Source organism: Schistocerca nitens, unplaced genomic scaffold, assembly GCF_023898315.1.
Source record: "Schistocerca nitens isolate TAMUIC-IGC-003100 unplaced genomic scaffold, iqSchNite1.1 HiC_scaffold_232, whole genome shotgun sequence".
NCBI lineage: Eukaryota > Metazoa > Arthropoda > Insecta > Orthoptera > Acrididae > Schistocerca > Schistocerca nitens.
This window is the reverse complement of record NW_026045773.1, coordinates 1-25145: the sequence shown is the minus strand read 5'-3', so window position 1 is coordinate 25145 and position 25145 is coordinate 1. Positions and strand designations below refer to the sequence as shown.

The following is a 25145-nucleotide window of genomic DNA, read 5'->3' as shown; positions in this document are numbered from 1 at the left end:
TTATTTATTTACTTTGTGGAATTTACCACTGCTACTAAACAGTAGGCCCTGACGTATTTCAGAACTCATCTGTCGATTCGTAGTGTGTTGTTATTTTCGAGGCGTTCTAGCACTCTTGTTTCGCGCATTCTTGCTCAAACTGAGTTCATTACTGTAGTTTCGTATCTTACGTTTGATACAGTACTTTAAAATGCTTGTGGAAGCATCTTTGTCACACCTGAAAGTTAGTATGAAAAAGAGGCCTCGCAGGTGTGGCGACGTAAAAGTTAAAAAATGAGATAGAGCCAACAGCACCCGGTGTTCCCAGGCGGTCACCCATCCAAGTACTAACCGGGCCCGATGTTGCTTAACTTCGGTGATCGGACGAGAACCGGTGTATTCAACATGGTATGGCCGTTGGCGTCCTTATAACGTAGCCGCACGGCAGAAGAAGCATTCGCCCCTTCTCCCAACACACGCAATCGCCGTTTTCCGTGGCACATTTGACGCAAAGCACGTCCTTCCACCTCGAAGGCGACGCGCAGTGCGGCGCGCCGCCACGTGGGTGAGACGCACAACACAGCACAGCTGCTCGTTGCACCGCCTGTCTATCATTCGTTTGGTTGGTGCGTGCGGCCTCCGACACTCGCGGGCGACGCATCTTGTGGGGCTTGCGCGTGGCCGGGCGGCGGGGGGACCGCGCGGGGTGTGGCAGTGTCCTGCTGGACCGACGGAAGCTTTCTCACCTGCCTGACACACGCCGCGCCGCGCTTTTCAGATATTTGCGTAATTTGCGCGGTGCACTCTCGCCTGTCCCCTCCCCTTCCGTCCCGACTTGTCTCGACTTTGCTCGACTGCCGCTCGCTGCCGCTCGGGTCGCGGTCCATATGACGGCACAAGCACGACAAACATCTGCGAGACGGGCGCGGGCCTGACCGGCGTGTCCGAGACGCCGTGGGCGGCCGTTGGGAGCTACTAGAGCAGCGCTGTGGCGTGCCATGGAAACAAGGACAGAAGACACAGGAGGTTCGACAAAGCATCCAAAACAATAAGCCCCGTCGTATTCCGGAACACTTTCGCCGTTTCATACTGTTTTGTTATTTCCAGAGACACTTTGGAAATCTTCCTAGGCACACTCTTCTTCAAACTGAGTTTCTTAACATCGTACCTTATGCTTAATACAACAGTTTTAAATCACTGTGGAAACATCTTTGTCACATCGCAAAGGCAGCATGAAAAGAGGGCTGGCAGGGGTAGCGACTAAAAAGCAAAAAATGAAGGCAGCCAGAGTTCCCAGGCGGTCACCGATCCGAGTACTAACGTTGTTGCTTGACTTCGGTGATCGGACGAGAACGGCAGATTTTTTTTTTTTTTCCTTCCTTTTTGTTTATTTATTTACTTTGTGGAATTTACCACTGCTACTAAACAGTAGGCCCTGACGTATTTCAGAACTCATCTGTCGATTCGTAGTGTGTTGTTATTTTCGAGGCGTTCTAGCACTCTTGTTTCGCGCATTCTTGCTCAAACTGAGTTCATTACTGTAGTTTCGTATCTTACGTTTGATACAGTACTTTAAAATGCTTGTGGAAGCATCTTTGTCACACCTGAAAGTTAGTATGAAAAAGAGGCCTCGCAGGTGTGGCGACGTAAAAGTTAAAAAATGAGATAGAGCCAACAGCACCCGGTGTTCCCAGGCGGTCACCCATCCAAGTACTAACCGGGCCCGATGTTGCTTAACTTCGGTGATCGGACGAGAACCGGTGTATTCAACATGGTATGGCCGTTGGCGTCCTTATAACGTAGCCGCACGGCAGAAGAAGCATTCGCCCCTTCTCCCAACACACGCAATCGCCGTTTTCCGTGGCACATTTGACGCAAAGCACGTCCTTCCACCTCGAAGGCGACGCGCAGTGCGGCGCGCGCCGCCACGTGGGTGAGACGCACAACACAGCACAGCTGCTCGTTGCACCGCCTGTCTATCATTCGTTTGGTTGGTGCGTGCGGCCTCCGACACTCGCGGGCGACGCATCTTGTGGGGCTTGCGCGTGGCCGGGCGGCGGGGGGACCGCGCGGGGTGTGGCAGTGTCCTGCTGGACCGACGGAAGCTTTCTCACCTGCCTGACACACGCCGCGCCGCGCTTTTCAGATATTTGCGTAATTTGCGCGGTGCACTCTCGCCTGTCCCCTCCCCTTCCGTCCCGACTTGTCTCGACTTTGCTCGACTGCCGCTCGCTGCCGCTCGGGTCGCGGTCCATATGACGGCACAAGCACGACAAACATCTGCGAGACGGGCGCGGGCCTGACCGGCGTGTCCGAGACGCCGTGGGCGGCCGTTGGGAGCTACTAGAGCAGCGCTGTGGCGTGCCATGGAAACAAGGACAGAAGACACAGGAGGTTCGACAAAGCATCCAAAACAATAAGCCCCGTCGTATTCCGGAACACTTTCGCCGTTTCATACTGTTTTGTTATTTCCAGAGACACTTTGGAAATCTTCCTAGGCACACTCTTCTTCAAACTGAGTTTCTTAACATCGTACCTTATGCTTAATACAACAGTTTTAAATCACTGTGGAAACATCTTTGTCACATCGCAAAGGCAGCATGAAAAGAGGGCTGGCAGGGGTAGCGACTAAAAAGCAAAAAATGAAGGCAGCCAGAGTTCCCAGGCGGTCACCGATCCGAGTACTAACGTTGTTGCTTGACTTCGGTGATCGGACGAGAACGGCAGATTTTTTTTTTTTTTTCCTTCCTTTTTGTTTATTTATTTACTTTGTGGAATTTACCACTGCTACTAAACAGTAGGCCCTGACGTATTTCAGAACTCATCTGTCGATTCGTAGTGTGTTGTTATTTTCGAGGCGTTCTAGCACTCTTGTTTCGCGCATTCTTGCTCAAACTGAGTTCATTACTGTAGTTTCGTATCTTACGTTTGATACAGTACTTTAAAATGCTTGTGGAAGCATCTTTGTCACACCTGAAAGTTAGTATGAAAAAGAGGCCTCGCAGGTGTGGCGACGTAAAAGTTAAAAAATGAGATAGAGCCAACAGCACCCGGTGTTCCCAGGCGGTCACCCATCCAAGTACTAACCGGGCCCGATGTTGCTTAACTTCGGTGATCGGACGAGAACCGGTGTATTCAACATGGTATGGCCGTTGGCGTCCTTATAACGTAGCCGCACGGCAGAAGAAGCATTCGCCCCTTCTCCCAACACACGCAATCGCCGTTTTCCGTGGCACATTTGACGCAAAGCACGTCCTTCCACCTCGAAGGCGACGCGCAGTGCGGCGCGCCGCCACGTGGGTGAGACGCACAACACAGCACAGCTGCTCGTTGCACCGCCTGTCTATCATTCGTTTGGTTGGTGCGTGCGGCCTCCGACACTCGCGGGCGACGCATCTTGTGGGGCTTGCGCGTGGCCGGGCGGCGGGGGGACCGCGCGGGGTGTGGCAGTGTCCTGCTGGACCGACGGAAGCTTTCTCACCTGCCTGACACACGCCGCGCCGCGCTTTTCAGATATTTGCGTAATTTGCGCGGTGCACTCTCGCCTGTCCCCTCCCCTTCCGTCCCGACTTGTCTCGACTTTGCTCGACTGCCGCTCGCTGCCGCTCGGGTCGCGGTCCATATGACGGCACAAGCACGACAAACATCTGCGAGACGGGCGCGGGCCTGACCGGCGTGTCCGAGACGCCGTGGGCGGCCGTTGGGAGCTACTAGAGCAGCGCTGTGGCGTGCCATGGAAACAAGGACAGAAGACACAGGAGGTTCGACAAAGCATCCAAAACAATAAGCCCCGTCGTATTCCGGAACACTTTCGCCGTTTCATACTGTTTTGTTATTTCCAGAGACACTTTGGAAATCTTCCTAGGCACACTCTTCTTCAAACTGAGTTTCTTAACATCGTACCTTATGCTTAATACAACAGTTTTAAATCACTGTGGAAACATCTTTGTCACATCGCAAAGGCAGCATGAAAAGAGGGCTGGCAGGGGTAGCGACTAAAAAGCAAAAAATGAAGGCAGCCAGAGTTCCCAGGCGGTCACCGATCCGAGTACTAACGTTGTTGCTTGACTTCGGTGATCGGACGAGAACGGCAGATTTTTTTTTTTTTTTTCCTTCCTTTTTGTTTATTTATTTACTTTGTGGAATTTACCACTGCTACTAAACAGTAGGCCCTGACGTATTTCAGAACTCATCTGTCGATTCGTAGTGTGTTGTTATTTTCGAGGCGTTCTAGCACTCTTGTTTCGCGCATTCTTGCTCAAACTGAGTTCATTACTGTAGTTTCGTATCTTACGTTTGATACAGTACTTTAAAATGCTTGTGGAAGCATCTTTGTCACACCTGAAAGTTAGTATGAAAAAGAGGCCTCGCAGGTGTGGCGACGTAAAAGTTAAAAAATGAGATAGAGCCAACAGCACCCGGTGTTCCCAGGCGGTCACCCATCCAAGTACTAACCGGGCCCGATGTTGCTTAACTTCGGTGATCGGACGAGAACCGGTGTATTCAACATGGTATGGCCGTTGGCGTCCTTATAACGTAGCCGCACGGCAGAAGAAGCATTCGCCCCTTCTCCCAACACACGCAATCGCCGTTTTCCGTGGCACATTTGACGCAAAGCACGTCCTTCCACCTCGAAGGCGACGCGCAGTGCGGCGCGCCGCCACGTGGGTGAGACGCACAACACAGCACAGCTGCTCGTTGCACCGCCTGTCTATCATTCGTTTGGTTGGTGCGTGCGGCCTCCGACACTCGCGGGCGACGCATCTTGTGGGGCTTGCGCGTGGCCGGGCGGCGGGGGGACCGCGCGGGGTGTGGCAGTGTCCTGCTGGACCGACGGAAGCTTTCTCACCTGCCTGACACACGCCGCGCCGCGCTTTTCAGATATTTGCGTAATTTGCGCGGTGCACTCTCGCCTGTCCCCTCCCCTTCCGTCCCGACTTGTCTCGACTTTGCTCGACTGCCGCTCGCTGCCGCTCGGGTCGCGGTCCATATGACGGCACAAGCACGACAAACATCTGCGAGACGGGCGCGGGCCTGACCGGCGTGTCCGAGACGCCGTGGGCGGCCGTTGGGAGCTACTAGAGCAGCGCTGTGGCGTGCCATGGAAACAAGGACAGAAGACACAGGAGGTTCGACAAAGCATCCAAAACAATAAGCCCCGTCGTATTCCGGAACACTTTCGCCGTTTCATACTGTTTTGTTATTTCCAGAGACACTTTGGAAATCTTCCTAGGCACACTCTTCTTCAAACTGAGTTTCTTAACATCGTACCTTATGCTTAATACAACAGTTTTAAATCACTGTGGAAACATCTTTGTCACATCGCAAAGGCAGCATGAAAAGAGGGCTGGCAGGGGTAGCGACTAAAAAGCAAAAAATGAAGGCAGCCAGAGTTCCCAGGCGGTCACCGATCCGAGTACTAACGTTGTTGCTTGACTTCGGTGATCGGACGAGAACGGCAGATTTTTTTTTTTTTTTCCTTCCTTTTTGTTTATTTATTTACTTTGTGGAATTTACCACTGCTACTAAACAGTAGGCCCTGACGTATTTCAGAACTCATCTGTCGATTCGTAGTGTGTTGTTATTTTCGAGGCGTTCTAGCACTCTTGTTTCGCGCATTCTTGCTCAAACTGAGTTCATTACTGTAGTTTCGTATCTTACGTTTGATACAGTACTTTAAAATGCTTGTGGAAGCATCTTTGTCACACCTGAAAGTTAGTATGAAAAAGAGGCCTCGCAGGTGTGGCGACGTAAAAGTTAAAAAATGAGATAGAGCCAACAGCACCCGGTGTTCCCAGGCGGTCACCCATCCAAGTACTAACCGGGCCCGATGTTGCTTAACTTCGGTGATCGGACGAGAACCGGTGTATTCAACATGGTATGGCCGTTGGCGTCCTTATAACGTAGCCGCACGGCAGAAGAAGCATTCGCCCCTTCTCCCAACACACGCAATCGCCGTTTTCCGTGGCACATTTGACGCAAAGCACGTCCTTCCACCTCGAAGGCGACGCGCAGTGCGGCGCGCCGCCACGTGGGTGAGACGCACAACACAGCACAGCTGCTCGTTGCACCGCCTGTCTATCATTCGTTTGGTTGGTGCGTGCGGCCTCCGACACTCGCGGGCGACGCATCTTGTGGGGCTTGCGCGTGGCCGGGCGGCGGGGGGACCGCGCGGGGTGTGGCAGTGTCCTGCTGGACCGACGGAAGCTTTCTCACCTGCCTGACACACGCCGCGCCGCGCTTTTCAGATATTTGCGTAATTTGCGCGGTGCACTCTCGCCTGTCCCCTCCCCTTCCGTCCCGACTTGTCTCGACTTTGCTCGACTGCCGCTCGCTGCCGCTCGGGTCGCGGTCCATATGACGGCACAAGCACGACAAACATCTGCGAGACGGGCGCGGGCCTGACCGGCGTGTCCGAGACGCCGTGGGCGGCCGTTGGGAGCTACTAGAGCAGCGCTGTGGCGTGCCATGGAAACAAGGACAGAAGACACAGGAGGTTCGACAAAGCATCCAAAACAATAAGCCCCGTCGTATTCCGGAACACTTTCGCCGTTTCATACTGTTTTGTTATTTCCAGAGACACTTTGGAAATCTTCCTAGGCACACTCTTCTTCAAACTGAGTTTCTTAACATCGTACCTTATGCTTAATACAACAGTTTTAAATCACTGTGGAAACATCTTTGTCACATCGCAAAGGCAGCATGAAAAGAGGGCTGGCAGGGGTAGCGACTAAAAAGCAAAAAATGAAGGCAGCCAGAGTTCCCAGGCGGTCACCGATCCGAGTACTAACGTTGTTGCTTGACTTCGGTGATCGGACGAGAACGGCAGATTTTTTTTTTTTTTTCCTTCCTTTTTGTTTATTTATTTACTTTGTGGAATTTACCACTGCTACTAAACAGTAGGCCCTGACGTATTTCAGAACTCATCTGTCGATTCGTAGTGTGTTGTTATTTTCGAGGCGTTCTAGCACTCTTGTTTCGCGCATTCTTGCTCAAACTGAGTTCATTACTGTAGTTTCGTATCTTACGTTTGATACAGTACTTTAAAATGCTTGTGGAAGCATCTTTGTCACACCTGAAAGTTAGTATGAAAAAGAGGCCTCGCAGGTGTGGCGACGTAAAAGTTAAAAAATGAGATAGAGCCAACAGCACCCGGTGTTCCCAGGCGGTCACCCATCCAAGTACTAACCGGGCCCGATGTTGCTTAACTTCGGTGATCGGACGAGAACCGGTGTATTCAACATGGTATGGCCGTTGGCGTCCTTATAACGTAGCCGCACGGCAGAAGAAGCATTCGCCCCTTCTCCCAACACACGCAATCGCCGTTTTCCGTGGCACATTTGACGCAAAGCACGTCCTTCCACCTCGAAGGCGACGCGCAGTGCGGCGCGCCGCCACGTGGGTGAGACGCACAACACAGCACAGCTGCTCGTTGCACCGCCTGTCTATCATTCGTTTGGTTGGTGCGTGCGGCCTCCGACACTCGCGGGCGACGCATCTTGTGGGGCTTGCGCGTGGCCGGGCGGCGGGGGGACCGCGCGGGGTGTGGCAGTGTCCTGCTGGACCGACGGAAGCTTTCTCACCTGCCTGACACACGCCGCGCCGCGCTTTTCAGATATTTGCGTAATTTGCGCGGTGCACTCTCGCCTGTCCCCTCCCCTTCCGTCCCGACTTGTCTCGACTTTGCTCGACTGCCGCTCGCTGCCGCTCGGGTCGCGGTCCATATGACGGCACAAGCACGACAAACATCTGCGAGACGGGCGCGGGCCTGACCGGCGTGTCCGAGACGCCGTGGGCGGCCGTTGGGAGCTACTAGAGCAGCGCTGTGGCGTGCCATGGAAACAAGGACAGAAGACACAGGAGGTTCGACAAAGCATCCAAAACAATAAGCCCCGTCGTATTCCGGAACACTTTCGCCGTTTCATACTGTTTTGTTATTTCCAGAGACACTTTGGAAATCTTCCTAGGCACACTCTTCTTCAAACTGAGTTTCTTAACATCGTACCTTATGCTTAATACAACAGTTTTAAATCACTGTGGAAACATCTTTGTCACATCGCAAAGGCAGCATGAAAAGAGGGCTGGCAGGGGTAGCGACTAAAAAGCAAAAAATGAAGGCAGCCAGAGTTCCCAGGCGGTCACCGATCCGAGTACTAACGTTGTTGCTTGACTTCGGTGATCGGACGAGAACGGCAGATTTTTTTTTTTTTTTTCCTTCCTTTTTGTTTATTTATTTACTTTGTGGAATTTACCACTGCTACTAAACAGTAGGCCCTGACGTATTTCAGAACTCATCTGTCGATTCGTAGTGTGTTGTTATTTTCGAGGCGTTCTAGCACTCTTGTTTCGCGCATTCTTGCTCAAACTGAGTTCATTACTGTAGTTTCGTATCTTACGTTTGATACAGTACTTTAAAATGCTTGTGGAAGCATCTTTGTCACACCTGAAAGTTAGTATGAAAAAGAGGCCTCGCAGGTGTGGCGACGTAAAAGTTAAAAAATGAGATAGAGCCAACAGCACCCGGTGTTCCCAGGCGGTCACCCATCCAAGTACTAACCGGGCCCGATGTTGCTTAACTTCGGTGATCGGACGAGAACCGGTGTATTCAACATGGTATGGCCGTTGGCGTCCTTATAACGTAGCCGCACGGCAGAAGAAGCATTCGCCCCTTCTCCCAACACACGCAATCGCCGTTTTCCGTGGCACATTTGACGCAAAGCACGTCCTTCCACCTCGAAGGCGACGCGCAGTGCGGCGCGCCGCCACGTGGGTGAGACGCACAACACAGCACAGCTGCTCGTTGCACCGCCTGTCTATCATTCGTTTGGTTGGTGCGTGCGGCCTCCGACACTCGCGGGCGACGCATCTTGTGGGGCTTGCGCGTGGCCGGGCGGCGGGGGGACCGCGCGGGGTGTGGCAGTGTCCTGCTGGACCGACGGAAGCTTTCTCACCTGCCTGACACACGCCGCGCCGCGCTTTTCAGATATTTGCGTAATTTGCGCGGTGCACTCTCGCCTGTCCCCTCCCCTTCCGTCCCGACTTGTCTCGACTTTGCTCGACTGCCGCTCGCTGCCGCTCGGGTCGCGGTCCATATGACGGCACAAGCACGACAAACATCTGCGAGACGGGCGCGGGCCTGACCGGCGTGTCCGAGACGCCGTGGGCGGCCGTTGGGAGCTACTAGAGCAGCGCTGTGGCGTGCCATGGAAACAAGGACAGAAGACACAGGAGGTTCGACAAAGCATCCAAAACAATAAGCCCCGTCGTATTCCGGAACACTTTCGCCGTTTCATACTGTTTTGTTATTTCCAGAGACACTTTGGAAATCTTCCTAGGCACACTCTTCTTCAAACTGAGTTTCTTAACATCGTACCTTATGCTTAATACAACAGTTTTAAATCACTGTGGAAACATCTTTGTCACATCGCAAAGGCAGCATGAAAAGAGGGCTGGCAGGGGTAGCGACTAAAAAGCAAAAAATGAAGGCAGCCAGAGTTCCCAGGCGGTCACCGATCCGAGTACTAACGTTGTTGCTTGACTTCGGTGATCGGACGAGAACGGCAGATTTTTTTTTTTTTTTCCTTCCTTTTTGTTTATTTATTTACTTTGTGGAATTTACCACTGCTACTAAACAGTAGGCCCTGACGTATTTCAGAACTCATCTGTCGATTCGTAGTGTGTTGTTATTTTCGAGGCGTTCTAGCACTCTTGTTTCGCGCATTCTTGCTCAAACTGAGTTCATTACTGTAGTTTCGTATCTTACGTTTGATACAGTACTTTAAAATGCTTGTGGAAGCATCTTTGTCACACCTGAAAGTTAGTATGAAAAAGAGGCCTCGCAGGTGTGGCGACGTAAAAGTTAAAAAATGAGATAGAGCCAACAGCACCCGGTGTTCCCAGGCGGTCACCCATCCAAGTACTAACCGGGCCCGATGTTGCTTAACTTCGGTGATCGGACGAGAACCGGTGTATTCAACATGGTATGGCCGTTGGCGTCCTTATAACGTAGCCGCACGGCAGAAGAAGCATTCGCCCCTTCTCCCAACACACGCAATCGCCGTTTTCCGTGGCACATTTGACGCAAAGCACGTCCTTCCACCTCGAAGGCGACGCGCAGTGCGGCGCGCCGCCACGTGGGTGAGACGCACAACACAGCACAGCTGCTCGTTGCACCGCCTGTCTATCATTCGTTTGGTTGGTGCGTGCGGCCTCCGACACTCGCGGGCGACGCATCTTGTGGGGCTTGCGCGTGGCCGGGCGGCGGGGGGACCGCGCGGGGTGTGGCAGTGTCCTGCTGGACCGACGGAAGCTTTCTCACCTGCCTGACACACGCCGCGCCGCGCTTTTCAGATATTTGCGTAATTTGCGCGGTGCACTCTCGCCTGTCCCCTCCCCTTCCGTCCCGACTTGTCTCGACTTTGCTCGACTGCCGCTCGCTGCCGCTCGGGTCGCGGTCCATATGACGGCACAAGCACGACAAACATCTGCGAGACGGGCGCGGGCCTGACCGGCGTGTCCGAGACGCCGTGGGCGGCCGTTGGGAGCTACTAGAGCAGCGCTGTGGCGTGCCATGGAAACAAGGACAGAAGACACAGGAGGTTCGACAAAGCATCCAAAACAATAAGCCCCGTCGTATTCCGGAACACTTTCGCCGTTTCATACTGTTTTGTTATTTCCAGAGACACTTTGGAAATCTTCCTAGGCACACTCTTCTTCAAACTGAGTTTCTTAACATCGTACCTTATGCTTAATACAACAGTTTTAAATCACTGTGGAAACATCTTTGTCACATCGCAAAGGCAGCATGAAAAGAGGGCTGGCAGGGGTAGCGACTAAAAAGCAAAAAATGAAGGCAGCCAGAGTTCCCAGGCGGTCACCGATCCGAGTACTAACGTTGTTGCTTGACTTCGGTGATCGGACGAGAACGGCAGATTTTTTTTTTTTTTTCCTTCCTTTTTGTTTATTTATTTACTTTGTGGAATTTACCACTGCTACTAAACAGTAGGCCCTGACGTATTTCAGAACTCATCTGTCGATTCGTAGTGTGTTGTTATTTTCGAGGCGTTCTAGCACTCTTGTTTCGCGCATTCTTGCTCAAACTGAGTTCATTACTGTAGTTTCGTATCTTACGTTTGATACAGTACTTTAAAATGCTTGTGGAAGCATCTTTGTCACACCTGAAAGTTAGTATGAAAAAGAGGCCTCGCAGGTGTGGCGACGTAAAAGTTAAAAAATGAGATAGAGCCAACAGCACCTTTTTTTTTTTTTTTTGTAACGTATATAAACTTTTATTTACACCCGGTGTTCCCAGGCGGTCACCCATCCAAGTACTAACCGGGCCCGATGTTGCTTAACTTCGGTGATCGGACGAGAACCGGTGTATTCAACATGGTATGGCCGTTGGCGTCCTTATAACGTAGCCGCACGGCAGAAGAAGCATTCGCCCCTTCTCCCAACACACGCAATCGCCGTTTTCCGTGGCACATTTGACGCAAAGCACGTCCTTCCACCTCGAAGGCGACGCGCAGTGCGGCGCGCCGCCACGTGGGTGAGACGCACAACACAGCACAGCTGCTCGTTGCACCGCCTGTCTATCATTCGTTTGGTTGGTGCGTGCGGCCTCCGACACTCGCGGGCGACGCATCTTGTGGGGCTTGCGCGTGGCCGGGCGGCGGGGGGACCGCGCGGGGTGTGGCAGTGTCCTGCTGGACCGACGGAAGCTTTCTCACCTGCCTGACACACGCCGCGCCGCGCTTTTCAGATATTTGCGTAATTTGCGCGGTGCACTCTCGCCTGTCCCCTCCCCTTCCGTCCCGACTTGTCTCGACTTTGCTCGACTGCCGCTCGCTGCCGCTCGGGTCGCGGTCCATATGACGGCACAAGCACGACAAACATCTGCGAGACGGGCGCGGGCCTGACCGGCGTGTCCGAGACGCCGTGGGCGGCCGTTGGGAGCTACTAGAGCAGCGCTGTGGCGTGCCATGGAAACAAGGACAGAAGACACAGGAGGTTCGACAAAGCATCCAAAACAATAAGCCCCGTCGTATTCCGGAACACTTTCGCCGTTTCATACTGTTTTGTTATTTCCAGAGACACTTTGGAAATCTTCCTAGGCACACTCTTCTTCAAACTGAGTTTCTTAACATCGTACCTTATGCTTAATACAACAGTTTTAAATCACTGTGGAAACATCTTTGTCACATCGCAAAGGCAGCATGAAAAGAGGGCTGGCAGGGGTAGCGACTAAAAAGCAAAAAATGAAGGCAGCCAGAGTTCCCAGGCGGTCACCGATCCGAGTACTAACGTTGTTGCTTGACTTCGGTGATCGGACGAGAACGGCAGATTTTTTTTTTTTTCCTTCCTTTTTGTTTATTTATTTACTTTGTGGAATTTACCACTGCTACTAAACAGTAGGCCCTGACGTATTTCAGAACTCATCTGTCGATTCGTAGTGTGTTGTTATTTTCGAGGCGTTCTAGCACTCTTGTTTCGCGCATTCTTGCTCAAACTGAGTTCATTACTGTAGTTTCGTATCTTACGTTTGATACAGTACTTTAAAATGCTTGTGGAAGCATCTTTGTCACACCTGAAAGTTAGTATGAAAAAGAGGCCTCGCAGGTGTGGCGACGTAAAAGTTAAAAAATGAGATAGAGCCAACAGCACCCGGTGTTCCCAGGCGGTCACCCATCCAAGTACTAACCGGGCCCGATGTTGCTTAACTTCGGTGATCGGACGAGAACCGGTGTATTCAACATGGTATGGCCGTTGGCGTCCTTATAACGTAGCCGCACGGCAGAAGAAGCATTCGCCCCTTCTCCCAACACACGCAATCGCCGTTTTCCGTGGCACATTTGACGCAAAGCACGTCCTTCCACCTCGAAGGCGACGCGCAGTGCGGCGCGCCGCCACGTGGGTGAGACGCACAACACAGCACAGCTGCTCGTTGCACCGCCTGTCTATCATTCGTTTGGTTGGTGCGTGCGGCCTCCGACACTCGCGGGCGACGCATCTTGTGGGGCTTGCGCGTGGCCGGGCGGCGGGGGGACCGCGCGGGGTGTGGCAGTGTCCTGCTGGACCGACGGAAGCTTTCTCACCTGCCTGACACACGCCGCGCCGCGCTTTTCAGATATTTGCGTAATTTGCGCGGTGCACTCTCGCCTGTCCCCTCCCCTTCCGTCCCGACTTGTCTCGACTTTGCTCGACTGCCGCTCGCTGCCGCTCGGGTCGCGGTCCATATGACGGCACAAGCACGACAAACATCTGCGAGACGGGCGCGGGCCTGACCGGCGTGTCCGAGACGCCGTGGGCGGCCGTTGGGAGCTACTAGAGCAGCGCTGTGGCGTGCCATGGAAACAAGGACAGAAGACACAGGAGGTTCGACAAAGCATCCAAAACAATAAGCCCCGTCGTATTCCGGAACACTTTCGCCGTTTCATACTGTTTTGTTATTTCCAGAGACACTTTGGAAATCTTCCTAGGCACACTCTTCTTCAAACTGAGTTTCTTAACATCGTACCTTATGCTTAATACAACAGTTTTAAATCACTGTGGAAACATCTTTGTCACATCGCAAAGGCAGCATGAAAAGAGGGCTGGCAGGGGTAGCGACTAAAAAGCAAAAAATGAAGGCAGCCAGAGTTCCCAGGCGGTCACCGATCCGAGTACTAACGTTGTTGCTTGACTTCGGTGATCGGACGAGAACGGCAGATTTTTTTTTTTTTTTTCCTTCCTTTTTGTTTATTTATTTACTTTGTGGAATTTACCACTGCTACTAAACAGTAGGCCCTGACGTATTTCAGAACTCATCTGTCGATTCGTAGTGTGTTGTTATTTTCGAGGCGTTCTAGCACTCTTGTTTCGCGCATTCTTGCTCAAACTGAGTTCATTACTGTAGTTTCGTATCTTACGTTTGATACAGTACTTTAAAATGCTTGTGGAAGCATCTTTGTCACACCTGAAAGTTAGTATGAAAAAGAGGCCTCGCAGGTGTGGCGACGTAAAAGTTAAAAAATGAGATAGAGCCAACAGCACCCGGTGTTCCCAGGCGGTCACCCATCCAAGTACTAACCGGGCCCGATGTTGCTTAACTTCGGTGATCGGACGAGAACCGGTGTATTCAACATGGTATGGCCGTTGGCGTCCTTATAACGTAGCCGCACGGCAGAAGAAGCATTCGCCCCTTCTCCCAACACACGCAATCGCCGTTTTCCGTGGCACATTTGACGCAAAGCACGTCCTTCCACCTCGAAGGCGACGCGCAGTGCGGCGCGCCGCCACGTGGGTGAGACGCACAACACAGCACAGCTGCTCGTTGCACCGCCTGTCTATCATTCGTTTGGTTGGTGCGTGCGGCCTCCGACACTCGCGGGCGACGCATCTTGTGGGGCTTGCGCGTGGCCGGGCGGCGGGGGGACCGCGCGGGGTGTGGCAGTGTCCTGCTGGACCGACGGAAGCTTTCTCACCTGCCTGACACACGCCGCGCCGCGCTTTTCAGATATTTGCGTAATTTGCGCGGTGCACTCTCGCCTGTCCCCTCCCCTTCCGTCCCGACTTGTCTCGACTTTGCTCGACTGCCGCTCGCTGCCGCTCGGGTCGCGGTCCATATGACGGCACAAGCACGACAAACATCTGCGAGACGGGCGCGGGCCTGACCGGCGTGTCCGAGACGCCGTGGGCGGCCGTTGGGAGCTACTAGAGCAGCGCTGTGGCGTGCCATGGAAACAAGGACAGAAGACACAGGAGGTTCGACAAAGCATCCAAAACAATAAGCCCCGTCGTATTCCGGAACACTTTCGCCGTTTCATACTGTTTTGTTATTTCCAGAGACACTTTGGAAATCTTCCTAGGCACACTCTTCTTCAAACTGAGTTTCTTAACATCGTACCTTATGCTTAATACAACAGTTTTAAATCACTGTGGAAACATCTTTGTCACATCGCAAAGGCAGCATGAAAAGAGGGCTGGCAGGGGTAGCGACTAAAAAGCAAAAAATGAAGGCAGCCAGAGTTCCCAGGCGGTCACCGATCCGAGTACTAACGTTGTTGCTTGACTTCGGTGATCGGACGAGAACGGCAGATTTTTTTTTTTTTTCCTTCCTTTTTGTTTATTTATTTACTTTGTGGAATTTACCACTGCTACTAAACAGTAGGCCCTGACGTATTTCAGAACTCATCTGTCGATTCGTAGTGTGTTGTTATTTTCGAGGCGTTCTAGCACTCTTGTTTCGCGCATTCTTGCTCAAACTGAGTTCATTACTGTAGTTTCGTATCTTACGTTTGATACAGTACTTTAAAATGCTTGTGGAAGCATCTTTGTCACACCTGAAAGTTAGTATGAAAAAGAGGCCTCGCAGGTGTGGCGACGTAAAAGTTAAAAAATGAGATAGAGCCAACAGCACCCGGTGTTCCCAGGCGGTCACCCATCCAAGTACTAACCGGGCCCGATGTTGCTTAACTTCGGTGATCGGACGAGAACCGGTGTATTCAACATGGTATGGCCGTTGGCGTCCTTATAACGTAGCCGCACGGCAGAAGAAGCATTCGCCCCTTCTCCCAACACACGCAATCGCCGTTTTCCGTGGCACATTTGACGCAAAGCACGTCCTTCCACCTCGAAGGCGACGCGCAGTGCGGCGCGCCGCCACGTGGGTGAGACGCACAACACAGCACAGCTGCTCGTTGCACCGCCTGTCTATCATTCGTTTGGTTGGTGCGTGCGGCCTCCGACACTCGCGGGCGACGCATCTTGTGGGGCTTGCGCGTGGCCGGGCGGCGGGGGGACCGCGCGGGGTGTGGCAGTGTCCTGCTGGACCGACGGAAGCTTTCTCACCTGCCTGACACACGCCGCGCCGCGCTTTTCAGATATTTGCGTAATTTGCGCGGTGCACTCTCGCCTGTCCCCTCCCCTTCCGTCCCGACTTGTCTCGACTTTGCTCGACTGCCGCTCGCTGCCGCTCGGGTCGCGGTCCATATGACGGCACAAGCACGACAAACATCTGCGAGACGGGCGCGGGCCTGACCGGCGTGTCCGAGACGCCGTGGGCGGCCGTTGGGAGCTACTAGAGCAGCGCTGTGGCGTGCCATGGAAACAAGGACAGAAGACACAGGAGGTTCGACAAAGCATCCAAAACAATAAGCCCCGTCGTATTCCGGAACACTTTCGCCGTTTCATACTGTTTTGTTATTTCCAGAGACACTTTGGAAATCTTCCTAGGCACACTCTTCTTCAAACTGAGTTTCTTAACATCGTACCTTATGCTTAATACAACAGTTTTAAATCACTGTGGAAACATCTTTGTCACATCGCAAAGGCAGCATGAAAAGAGGGCTGGCAGGGGTAGCGACTAAAAAGCAAAAAATGAAGGCAGCCAGAGTTCCCAGGCGGTCACCGATCCGAGTACTAACGTTGTTGCTTGACTTCGGTGATCGGACGAGAACGGCAGATTTTTTTTTTTTTTTCCTTCCTTTTTGTTTATTTATTTACTTTGTGGAATTTACCACTGCTACTAAACAGTAGGCCCTGACGTATTTCAGAACTCATCTGTCGATTCGTAGTGTGTTGTTATTTTCGAGGCGTTCTAGCACTCTTGTTTCGCGCATTCTTGCTCAAACTGAGTTCATTACTGTAGTTTCGTATCTTACGTTTGATACAGTACTTTAAAATGCTTGTGGAAGCATCTTTGTCACACCTGAAAGTTAGTATGAAAAAGAGGCCTCGCAGGTGTGGCGACGTAAAAGTTAAAAAATGAGATAGAGCCAACAGCACCCGGTGTTCCCAGGCGGTCACCCATCCAAGTACTAACCGGGCCCGATGTTGCTTAACTTCGGTGATCGGACGAGAACCGGTGTATTCAACATGGTATGGCCGTTGGCGTCCTTATAACGTAGCCGCACGGCAGAAGAAGCATTCGCCCCTTCTCCCAACACACGCAATCGCCGTTTTCCGTGGCACATTTGACGCAAAGCACGTCCTTCCACCTCGAAGGCGACGCGCAGTGCGGCGCGCCGCCACGTGGGTGAGACGCACAACACAGCACAGCTGCTCGTTGCACCGCCTGTCTATCATTCGTTTGGTTGGTGCGTGCGGCCTCCGACACTCGCGGGCGACGCATCTTGTGGGGCTTGCGCGTGGCCGGGCGGCGGGGGGACCGCGCGGGGTGTGGCAGTGTCCTGCTGGACCGACGGAAGCTTTCTCACCTGCCTGACACACGCCGCGCCGCGCTTTTCAGATATTTGCGTAATTTGCGCGGTGCACTCTCGCCTGTCCCCTCCCCTTCCGTCCCGACTTGTCTCGACTTTGCTCGACTGCCGCTCGCTGCCGCTCGGGTCGCGGTCCATATGACGGCACAAGCACGACAAACATCTGCGAGACGGGCGCGGGCCTGACCGGCGTGTCCGAGACGCCGTGGGCGGCCGTTGGGAGCTACTAGAGCAGCGCTGTGGCGTGCCATGGAAACAAGGACAGAAGACACAGGAGGTTCGACAAAGCATCCAAAACAATAAGCCCCGTCGTATTCCGGAACACTTTCGCCGTTTCATACTGTTTTGTTATTTCCAGAGACACTTTGGAAATCTTCCTAGGCACACTCTTCTTCAAACTGAGTTTCTTAACATCGTACCTTATGCTTAATACAACAGTTTTAAATCACTGTGGAAACATCTTTGTCACATCGCAAAGGCAGCATGAAAAGAGGGCTGGCAGGGGTAGCGACTAAAAAGCAAAAAATGAAGGCAGCCAGAGTTCCCAGGCGGTCACCGATCCGAGTACTAACGTTGTTGCTTGACTTCGGTGATCGGACGAGAACGGCAGATTTTTTTTTTTTTTTCCTTCCTTTTTGTTTATTTATTTACTTTGTGGAATTTACCACTGCTACTAAACAGTAGGCCCTGACGTATTTCAGAACTCATCTGTCGATTCGTAGTGTGTTGTTATTTTCGAGGCGTTCTAGCACTCTTGTTTCGCGCATTCTTGCTCAAACTGAGTTCATTACTGTAGTTTCGTATCTTACGTTTGATACAGTACTTTAAAATGCTTGTGGAAGCATCTTTGTCACACCTGAAAGTTAGTATGAAAAAGAGGCCTCGCAGGTGTGGCGACGTAAAAGTTAAAAAATGAGATAGAGCCAACAGCACCCGGTGTTCCCAGGCGGTCACCCATCCAAGTACTAACCGGGCCCGATGTTGCTTAACTTCGGTGATCGGACGAGAACCGGTGTATTCAACATGGTATGGCCGTTGGCGTCCTTATAACGTAGCCGCACGGCAGAAGAAGCATTCGCCCCTTCTCCCAACACACGCAATCGCCGTTTTCCGTGGCACATTTGACGCAAAGCACGTCCTTCCACCTCGAAGGCGACGCGCAGTGCGGCGCGCCGCCACGTGGGTGAGACGCACAACACAGCACAGCTGCTCGTTGCACCGCCTGTCTATCATTCGTTTGGTTGGTGCGTGCGGCCTCCGACACTCGCGGGCGACGCATCTTGTGGGGCTTGCGCGTGGCCGGGCGGCGGGGGGACCGCGCGGGGTGTGGCAGTGTCCTGCTGGACCGACGGAAGCTTTCTCACCTGCCTGACACACGCCGCGCCGCGCTTTTCAGATATTTGCGTAATTTGCGCGGTGCACTCTCGCCTGTCCCCTCCCCTTCCGTCCCGACTTGTCTCGACTTTGCTCGACTGCCGCTCGCTGCCGCTCGGGTCGCGGTCCATATGACGGCACAAGCACGACAAACATCTGCGAGACGGGCGCGGGCCTGACCGGCGTGTCCGAGACGCCGTGGGCGGCCGTTGGGAGCTACTAGAGCAGCGCTGTGGCGTGCCATGGAAACAAGGACAGAAGACACAGGAGGTTCGACAAAGCATCCAAAACAATAAGCCCCGTCGTATTCCGGAACACTTTCGCCGTTTCATACTGTTTTGTTATTTCCAGAGACACTTTGGAAATCTTCCTAGGCACACTCTTCTTCAAACTGAGTTTCTTAACATCGTACCTTATGCTTAATACAACAGTTTTAAATCACTGTGGAAACATCTTTGTCACATCGCAAAGGCAGCATGAAAAGAGGGCTGGCAGGGGTAGCGACTAAAAAGCAAAAAATGAAGGCAGCCAGAGTTCCCAGGCGGTCACCGATCCGAGTACTAACGTTGTTGCTTGACTTCGGTGATCGGACGAGAACGGCAGATTTTTTTTTTTTTTTCCTTCCTTTTTGTTTATTTATTTACTTTGTGGAATTTACCACTGCTACTAAACAGTAGGCCCTGACGTATTTCAGAACTCATCTGTCGATTCGTAGTGTGTTGTTATTTTCGAGGCGTTCTAGCACTCTTGTTTCGCGCATTCTTGCTCAAACTGAGTTCATTACTGTAGTTTCGTATCTTACGTTTGATACAGTACTTTAAAATGCTTGTGGAAGCATCTTTGTCACACCTGAAAGTTAGTATGAAAAAGAGGCCTCGCAGGTGTGGCGACGTAAAAGTTAAAAAATGAGATAGAGCCAACAGCACCCGGTGTTCCCAGGCGGTCACCCATCCAAGTACTAACCGGGCCCGATGTTGCTTAACTTCGGTGATCGGACGAGAACCGGTGTATTCAACATGGTATGGCCGTTGGCGTCCTTATAACGTAGCCGCACGGCAGAAGAAGCATTCGCCCCTTCTCCCAACACACGCAATCGCCGTTTTCCGTGGCACATTTGACGCAAAGCACGTCCTTCCACCTCGAAGGCGACGCGCAGTGCGGCGCGCCGCCACGTGGGTGAGACGCACAACACAGCACAGCTGCTCGTTGCACCGCCTGTCTATCATTCGTTTGGTTGGTGCGTGCGGCCTCCGACACTCGCGGGCGACGCATCTTGTGGGGCTTGCGCGTGGCCGGGCGGCGGGGGGACCGCGCGGGGTGTGGCAGTGTCCTGCTGGACCGACGGAAGCTTTCTCACCTGCCTGACACACGCCGCGCCGCGCTTTTCAGATATTTGCGTAATTTGCGCGGTGCACTCTCGCCTGTCCCCTCCCCTTCCGTCCCGACTTGTCTCGACTTTGCTCGACTGCCGCTCGCTGCCGCTCGGGTCGCGGTCCATATGACGGCACAAGCACGACAAACATCTGCGAGACGGGCGCGGGCCTGACCGGCGTGTCCGAGACGCCGTGGGCGGCCGTTGGGAGCTACTAGAGCAGCGCTGTGGCGTGCCATGGAAACAAGGACAGAAGACACAGGAGGTTCGACAAAGCATCCAAAACAATAAGCCCCGTCGTATTCCGGAACACTTTCGCCGTTTCATACTGTTTTGTTATTTCCAGAGACACTTTGGAAATCTTCCTAGGCACACTCTTCTTCAAACTGAGTTTCTTAACATCGTACCTTATGCTTAATACAACAGTTTTAAATCACTGTGGAAACATCTTTGTCACATCGCAAAGGCAGCATGAAAAGAGGGCTGGCAGGGGTAGCGACTAAAAAGCAAAAAATGAAGGCAGCCAGAGTTCCCAGGCGGTCACCGATCCGAGTACTAACGTTGTTGCTTGACTTCGGTGATCGGACGAGAACGGCAGATTTTTTTTTTTTTTTCCTTCCTTTTTGTTTATTTATTTACTTTGTGGAATTTACCACTGCTACTAAACAGTAGGCCCTGACGTATTTCAGAACTCATCTGTCGATTCGTAGTGTGTTGTTATTTTCGAGGCGTTCTAGCACTCTTGTTTCGCGCATTCTTGCTCAAACTGAGTTCATTACTGTAGTTTCGTATCTTACGTTTGATACAGTACTTTAAAATGCTTGTGGAAGCATCTTTGTCACACCTGAAAGTTAGTATGAAAAAGAGGCCTCGCAGGTGTGGCGACGTAAAAGTTAAAAAATGAGATAGAGCCAACAGCACCCGGTGTTCCCAGGCGGTCACCCATCCAAGTACTAACCGGGCCCGATGTTGCTTAACTTCGGTGATCGGACGAGAACCGGTGTATTCAACATGGTATGGCCGTTGGCGTCCTTATAACGTAGCCGCACGGCAGAAGAAGCATTCGCCCCTTCTCCCAACACACGCAATCGCCGTTTTCCGTGGCACATTTGACGCAAAGCACGTCCTTCCACCTCGAAGGCGACGCGCAGTGCGGCGCGCCGCCACGTGGGTGAGACGCACAACACAGCACAGCTGCTCGTTGCACCGCCTGTCTATCATTCGTTTGGTTGGTGCGTGCGGCCTCCGACACTCGCGGGCGACGCATCTTGTGGGGCTTGCGCGTGGCCGGGCGGCGGGGGGACCGCGCGGGGTGTGGCAGTGTCCTGCTGGACCGACGGAAGCTTTCTCACCTGCCTGACACACGCCGCGCCGCGCTTTTCAGATATTTGCGTAATTTGCGCGGTGCACTCTCGCCTGTCCCCTCCCCTTCCGTCCCGACTTGTCTCGACTTTGCTCGACTGCCGCTCGCTGCCGCTCGGGTCGCGGTCCATATGACGGCACAAGCACGACAAACATCTGCGAGACGGGCGCGGGCCTGACCGGCGTGTCCGAGACGCCGTGGGCGGCCGTTGGGAGCTACTAGAGCAGCGCTGTGGCGTGCCATGGAAACAAGGACAGAAGACACAGGAGGTTCGACAAAGCATCCAAAACAATAAGCCCCGTCGTATTCCGGAACACTTTCGCCGTTTCATACTGTTTTGTTATTTCCAGAGACACTTTGGAAATCTTCCTAGGCACACTCTTCTTCAAACTGAGTTTCTTAACATCGTACCTTATGCTTAATACAACAGTTTTAAATCACTGTGGAAACATCTTTGTCACATCGCAAAGGCAGCATGAAAAGAGGGCTGGCAGGGGTAGCGACTAAAAAGCAAAAAATGAAGGCAGCCAGAGTTCCCAGGCGGTCACCGATCCGAGTACTAACGTTGTTGCTTGACTTCGGTGATCGGACGAGAACGGCAGATTTTTTTTTTTTTTTCCTTCCTTTTTGTTTATTTATTTACTTTGTGGAATTTACCACTGCTACTAAACAGTAGGCCCTGACGTATTTCAGAACTCATCTGTCGATTCGTAGTGTGTTGTTATTTTCGAGGCGTTCTAGCACTCTTGTTTCGCGCATTCTTGCTCAAACTGAGTTCATTACTGTAGTTTCGTATCTTACGTTTGATACAGTACTTTAAAATGCTTGTGGAAGCATCTTTGTCACACCTGAAAGTTAGTATGAAAAAGAGGCCTCGCAGGTGTGGCGACGTAAAAGTTAAAAAATGAGATAGAGCCAACAGCACCCGGTGTTCCCAGGCGGTCACCCATCCAAGTACTAACCGGGCCCGATGTTGCTTAACTTCGGTGATCGGACGAGAACCGGTGTATTCAACATGGTATGGCCGTTGGCGTCCTTATAACGTAGCCGCACGGCAGAAGAAGCATTCGCCCCTTCTCCCAACACACGCAATCGCCGTTTTCCGTGGCACATTTGACGCAAAGCACGTCCTTCCACCTCGAAGGCGACGCGCAGTGCGGCGCGCCGCCACGTGGGTGAGACGCACAACACAGCACAGCTGCTCGTTGCACCGCCTGTCTATCATTCGTTTGGTTGGTGCGTGCGGCCTCCGACACTCGCGGGCGACGCATCTTGTGGGGCTTGCGCGTGGCCGGGCGGCGGGGGGACCGCGCGGGGTGTGGCAGTGTCCTGCTGGACCGACGGAAGCTTTCTCACCTGCCTGACACACGCCGCGCCGCGCTTTTCAGATATTTGCGTAATTTGCGCGGTGCACTCTCGCCTGTCCCCTCCCCTTCCGTCCCGACTTGTCTCGACTTTGCTCGACTGCCGCTCGCTGCCGCTCGGGTCGCGGTCCATATGACGGCACAAGCACGACAAACATCTGCGAGACGGGCGCGGGCCTGACCGGCGTGTCCGAGACGCCGTGGGCGGCCGTTGGGAGCTACTAGAGCAGCGCTGTGGCGTGCCATGGAAACAAGGACAGAAGACACAGGAGGTTCGACAAAGCATCCAAAACAATAAGCCCCGTCGTATTCCGGAACACTTTCGCCGTTTCATACTGTTTTGTTATTTCCAGAGACACTTTGGAAATCTTCCTAGGCACACTCTTCTTCAAACTGAGTTTCTTAACATCGTACCTTATGCTTAATACAACAGTTTTAAATCACTGTGGAAACATCTTTGTCACATCGCAAAGGCAGCATGAAAAGAGGGCTGGCAGGGGTAGCGACTAAAAAGCAAAAAATGAAGGCAGCCAGAGTTCCCAGGCGGTCACCGATCCGAGTACTAACGTTGTTGCTTGACTTCGGTGATCGGACGAGAACGGCAGATTTTTTTTTTTTTTCCTTCCTTTTTGTTTATTTATTTACTTTGTGGAATTTACCACTGCTACTAAACAGTAGGCCCTGACGTATTTCAGAACTCATCTGTCGATTCGTAGTGTGTTGTTATTTTCGAGGCGTTCTAGCACTCTTGTTTCGCGCATTCTTGCTCAAACTGAGTTCATTACTGTAGTTTCGTATCTTACGTTTGATACAGTACTTTAAAATGCTTGTGGAAGCATCTTTGTCACACCTGAAAGTTAGTATGAAAAAGAGGCCTCGCAGGTGTGGCGACGTAAAAGTTAAAAAATGAGATAGAGCCAACAGCACCCGGTGTTCCCAGGCGGTCACCCATCCAAGTACTAACCGGGCCCGATGTTGCTTAACTTCGGTGATCGGACGAGAACCGGTGTATTCAACATGGTATGGCCGTTGGCGTCCTTATAACGTAGCCGCACGGCAGAAGAAGCATTCGCCCCTTCTCCCAACACACGCAATCGCCGTTTTCCGTGGCACATTTGACGCAAAGCACGTCCTTCCACCTCGAAGGCGACGCGCAGTGCGGCGCGCCGCCACGTGGGTGAGACGCACAACACAGCACAGCTGCTCGTTGCACCGCCTGTCTATCATTCGTTTGGTTGGTGCGTGCGGCCTCCGACACTCGCGGGCGACGCATCTTGTGGGGCTTGCGCGTGGCCGGGCGGCGGGGGGACCGCGCGGGGTGTGGCAGTGTCCTGCTGGACCGACGGAAGCTTTCTCACCTGCCTGACACACGCCGCGCCGCGCTTTTCAGATATTTGCGTAATTTGCGCGGTGCACTCTCGCCTGTCCCCTCCCCTTCCGTCCCGACTTGTCTCGACTTTGCTCGACTGCCGCTCGCTGCCGCTCGGGTCGCGGTCCATATGACGGCACAAGCACGACAAACATCTGCGAGACGGGCGCGGGCCTGACCGGCGTGTCCGAGACGCCGTGGGCGGCCGTTGGGAGCTACTAGAGCAGCGCTGTGGCGTGCCATGGAAACAAGGACAGAAGACACAGGAGGTTCGACAAAGCATCCAAAACAATAAGCCCCGTCGTATTCCGGAACACTTTCGCCGTTTCATACTGTTTTGTTATTTCCAGAGACACTTTGGAAATCTTCCTAGGCACACTCTTCTTCAAACTGAGTTTCTTAACATCGTACCTTATGCTTAATACAACAGTTTTAAATCACTGTGGAAACATCTTTGTCACATCGCAAAGGCAGCATGAAAAGAGGGCTGGCAGGGGTAGCGACTAAAAAGCAAAAAATGAAGGCAGCCAGAGTTCCCAGGCGGTCACCGATCCGAGTACTAACGTTGTTGCTTGACTTCGGTGATCGGACGAGAACGGCAGATTTTTTTTTTTTTTTCCTTCCTTTTTGTTTATTTATTTACTTTGTGGAATTTACCACTGCTACTAAACAGTAGGCCCTGACGTATTTCAGAACTCATCTGTCGATTCGTAGTGTGTTGTTATTTTCGAGGCGTTCTAGCACTCTTGTTTCGCGCATTCTTGCTCAAACTGAGTTCATTACTGTAGTTTCGTATCTTACGTTTGATACAGTACTTTAAAATGCTTGTGGAAGCATCTTTGTCACACCTGAAAGTTAGTATGAAAAAGAGGCCTCGCAGGTGTGGCGACGTAAAAGTTAAAAAATGAGATAGAGCCAACAGCACCCGGTGTTCCCAGGCGGTCACCCATCCAAGTACTAACCGGGCCCGATGTTGCTTAACTTCGGTGATCGGACGAGAACCGGTGTATTCAACATGGTATGGCCGTTGGCGTCCTTATAACGTAGCCGCACGGCAGAAGAAGCATTCGCCCCTTCTCCCAACACACGCAATCGCCGTTTTCCGTGGCACATTTGACGCAAAGCA

General features: G+C 52.5%; 18 non-coding genes and 1 pseudogene across 18 annotated transcripts; all 19 read right to left on the bottom strand.

The window, feature by feature from the left end:
• Nucleotides 1-282: 282 nt before the first annotated feature.
• On the bottom strand, nt 283-401 carry LOC126222445 (5S ribosomal RNA). Its single transcript, XR_007543348.1, has one exon. It is a non-coding gene; the product is annotated as a 5S ribosomal RNA (ribosomal RNA).
• A 1247-nt stretch (nt 402-1648) lies between these two features.
• Nucleotides 1649-1767, bottom strand: LOC126222444 (5S ribosomal RNA). Its single transcript, XR_007543347.1, has one exon. It is a non-coding gene; the product is annotated as a 5S ribosomal RNA (ribosomal RNA).
• Nucleotides 1768-3017: 1250 nt separating this feature from the next.
• Nucleotides 3018-3136, bottom strand: LOC126222443 (5S ribosomal RNA). The gene has a single exon (XR_007543346.1). It is a non-coding gene; the product is annotated as a 5S ribosomal RNA (ribosomal RNA).
• A 1249-nt stretch (nt 3137-4385) lies between these two features.
• LOC126222441 (5S ribosomal RNA) lies at nt 4386-4504 on the bottom strand. The gene has a single exon (XR_007543344.1). It is a non-coding gene; the product is annotated as a 5S ribosomal RNA (ribosomal RNA).
• A 1248-nt stretch (nt 4505-5752) lies between these two features.
• Nucleotides 5753-5871, bottom strand: LOC126222440 (5S ribosomal RNA). Its single transcript, XR_007543343.1, has one exon. It is a non-coding gene; the product is annotated as a 5S ribosomal RNA (ribosomal RNA).
• Nucleotides 5872-7119: 1248 nt separating this feature from the next.
• LOC126222439 (5S ribosomal RNA) lies at nt 7120-7238 on the bottom strand. The gene has a single exon (XR_007543342.1). It is a non-coding gene; the product is annotated as a 5S ribosomal RNA (ribosomal RNA).
• A 1249-nt stretch (nt 7239-8487) lies between these two features.
• Nucleotides 8488-8606, bottom strand: LOC126222437 (5S ribosomal RNA). Its single transcript, XR_007543341.1, has one exon. It is a non-coding gene; the product is annotated as a 5S ribosomal RNA (ribosomal RNA).
• A 1248-nt stretch (nt 8607-9854) lies between these two features.
• LOC126222436 (5S ribosomal RNA) lies at nt 9855-9973 on the bottom strand. The gene has a single exon (XR_007543340.1). It is a non-coding gene; the product is annotated as a 5S ribosomal RNA (ribosomal RNA).
• A 1292-nt stretch (nt 9974-11265) lies between these two features.
• LOC126222451 (5S ribosomal RNA) lies at nt 11266-11377 on the bottom strand (annotated as a pseudogene).
• A 1253-nt stretch (nt 11378-12630) lies between these two features.
• LOC126222435 (5S ribosomal RNA) lies at nt 12631-12749 on the bottom strand. The gene has a single exon (XR_007543339.1). It is a non-coding gene; the product is annotated as a 5S ribosomal RNA (ribosomal RNA).
• A 1249-nt stretch (nt 12750-13998) lies between these two features.
• LOC126222434 (5S ribosomal RNA) lies at nt 13999-14117 on the bottom strand. The gene has a single exon (XR_007543338.1). It is a non-coding gene; the product is annotated as a 5S ribosomal RNA (ribosomal RNA).
• Nucleotides 14118-15364: 1247 nt separating this feature from the next.
• On the bottom strand, nt 15365-15483 carry LOC126222433 (5S ribosomal RNA). The gene has a single exon (XR_007543337.1). It is a non-coding gene; the product is annotated as a 5S ribosomal RNA (ribosomal RNA).
• A 1248-nt stretch (nt 15484-16731) lies between these two features.
• Nucleotides 16732-16850, bottom strand: LOC126222432 (5S ribosomal RNA). Its single transcript, XR_007543336.1, has one exon. It is a non-coding gene; the product is annotated as a 5S ribosomal RNA (ribosomal RNA).
• A 1248-nt stretch (nt 16851-18098) lies between these two features.
• LOC126222431 (5S ribosomal RNA) lies at nt 18099-18217 on the bottom strand. The gene has a single exon (XR_007543335.1). It is a non-coding gene; the product is annotated as a 5S ribosomal RNA (ribosomal RNA).
• A 1248-nt stretch (nt 18218-19465) lies between these two features.
• LOC126222454 (5S ribosomal RNA) lies at nt 19466-19584 on the bottom strand. The gene has a single exon (XR_007543355.1). It is a non-coding gene; the product is annotated as a 5S ribosomal RNA (ribosomal RNA).
• Nucleotides 19585-20832: 1248 nt separating this feature from the next.
• On the bottom strand, nt 20833-20951 carry LOC126222453 (5S ribosomal RNA). Its single transcript, XR_007543354.1, has one exon. It is a non-coding gene; the product is annotated as a 5S ribosomal RNA (ribosomal RNA).
• Nucleotides 20952-22199: 1248 nt separating this feature from the next.
• On the bottom strand, nt 22200-22318 carry LOC126222452 (5S ribosomal RNA). The gene has a single exon (XR_007543353.1). It is a non-coding gene; the product is annotated as a 5S ribosomal RNA (ribosomal RNA).
• Nucleotides 22319-23565: 1247 nt separating this feature from the next.
• LOC126222442 (5S ribosomal RNA) lies at nt 23566-23684 on the bottom strand. Its single transcript, XR_007543345.1, has one exon. It is a non-coding gene; the product is annotated as a 5S ribosomal RNA (ribosomal RNA).
• Nucleotides 23685-24932: 1248 nt separating this feature from the next.
• Nucleotides 24933-25051, bottom strand: LOC126222430 (5S ribosomal RNA). Its single transcript, XR_007543334.1, has one exon. It is a non-coding gene; the product is annotated as a 5S ribosomal RNA (ribosomal RNA).
• Between the last annotated feature and the right edge of the window lie 94 nt (nt 25052-25145).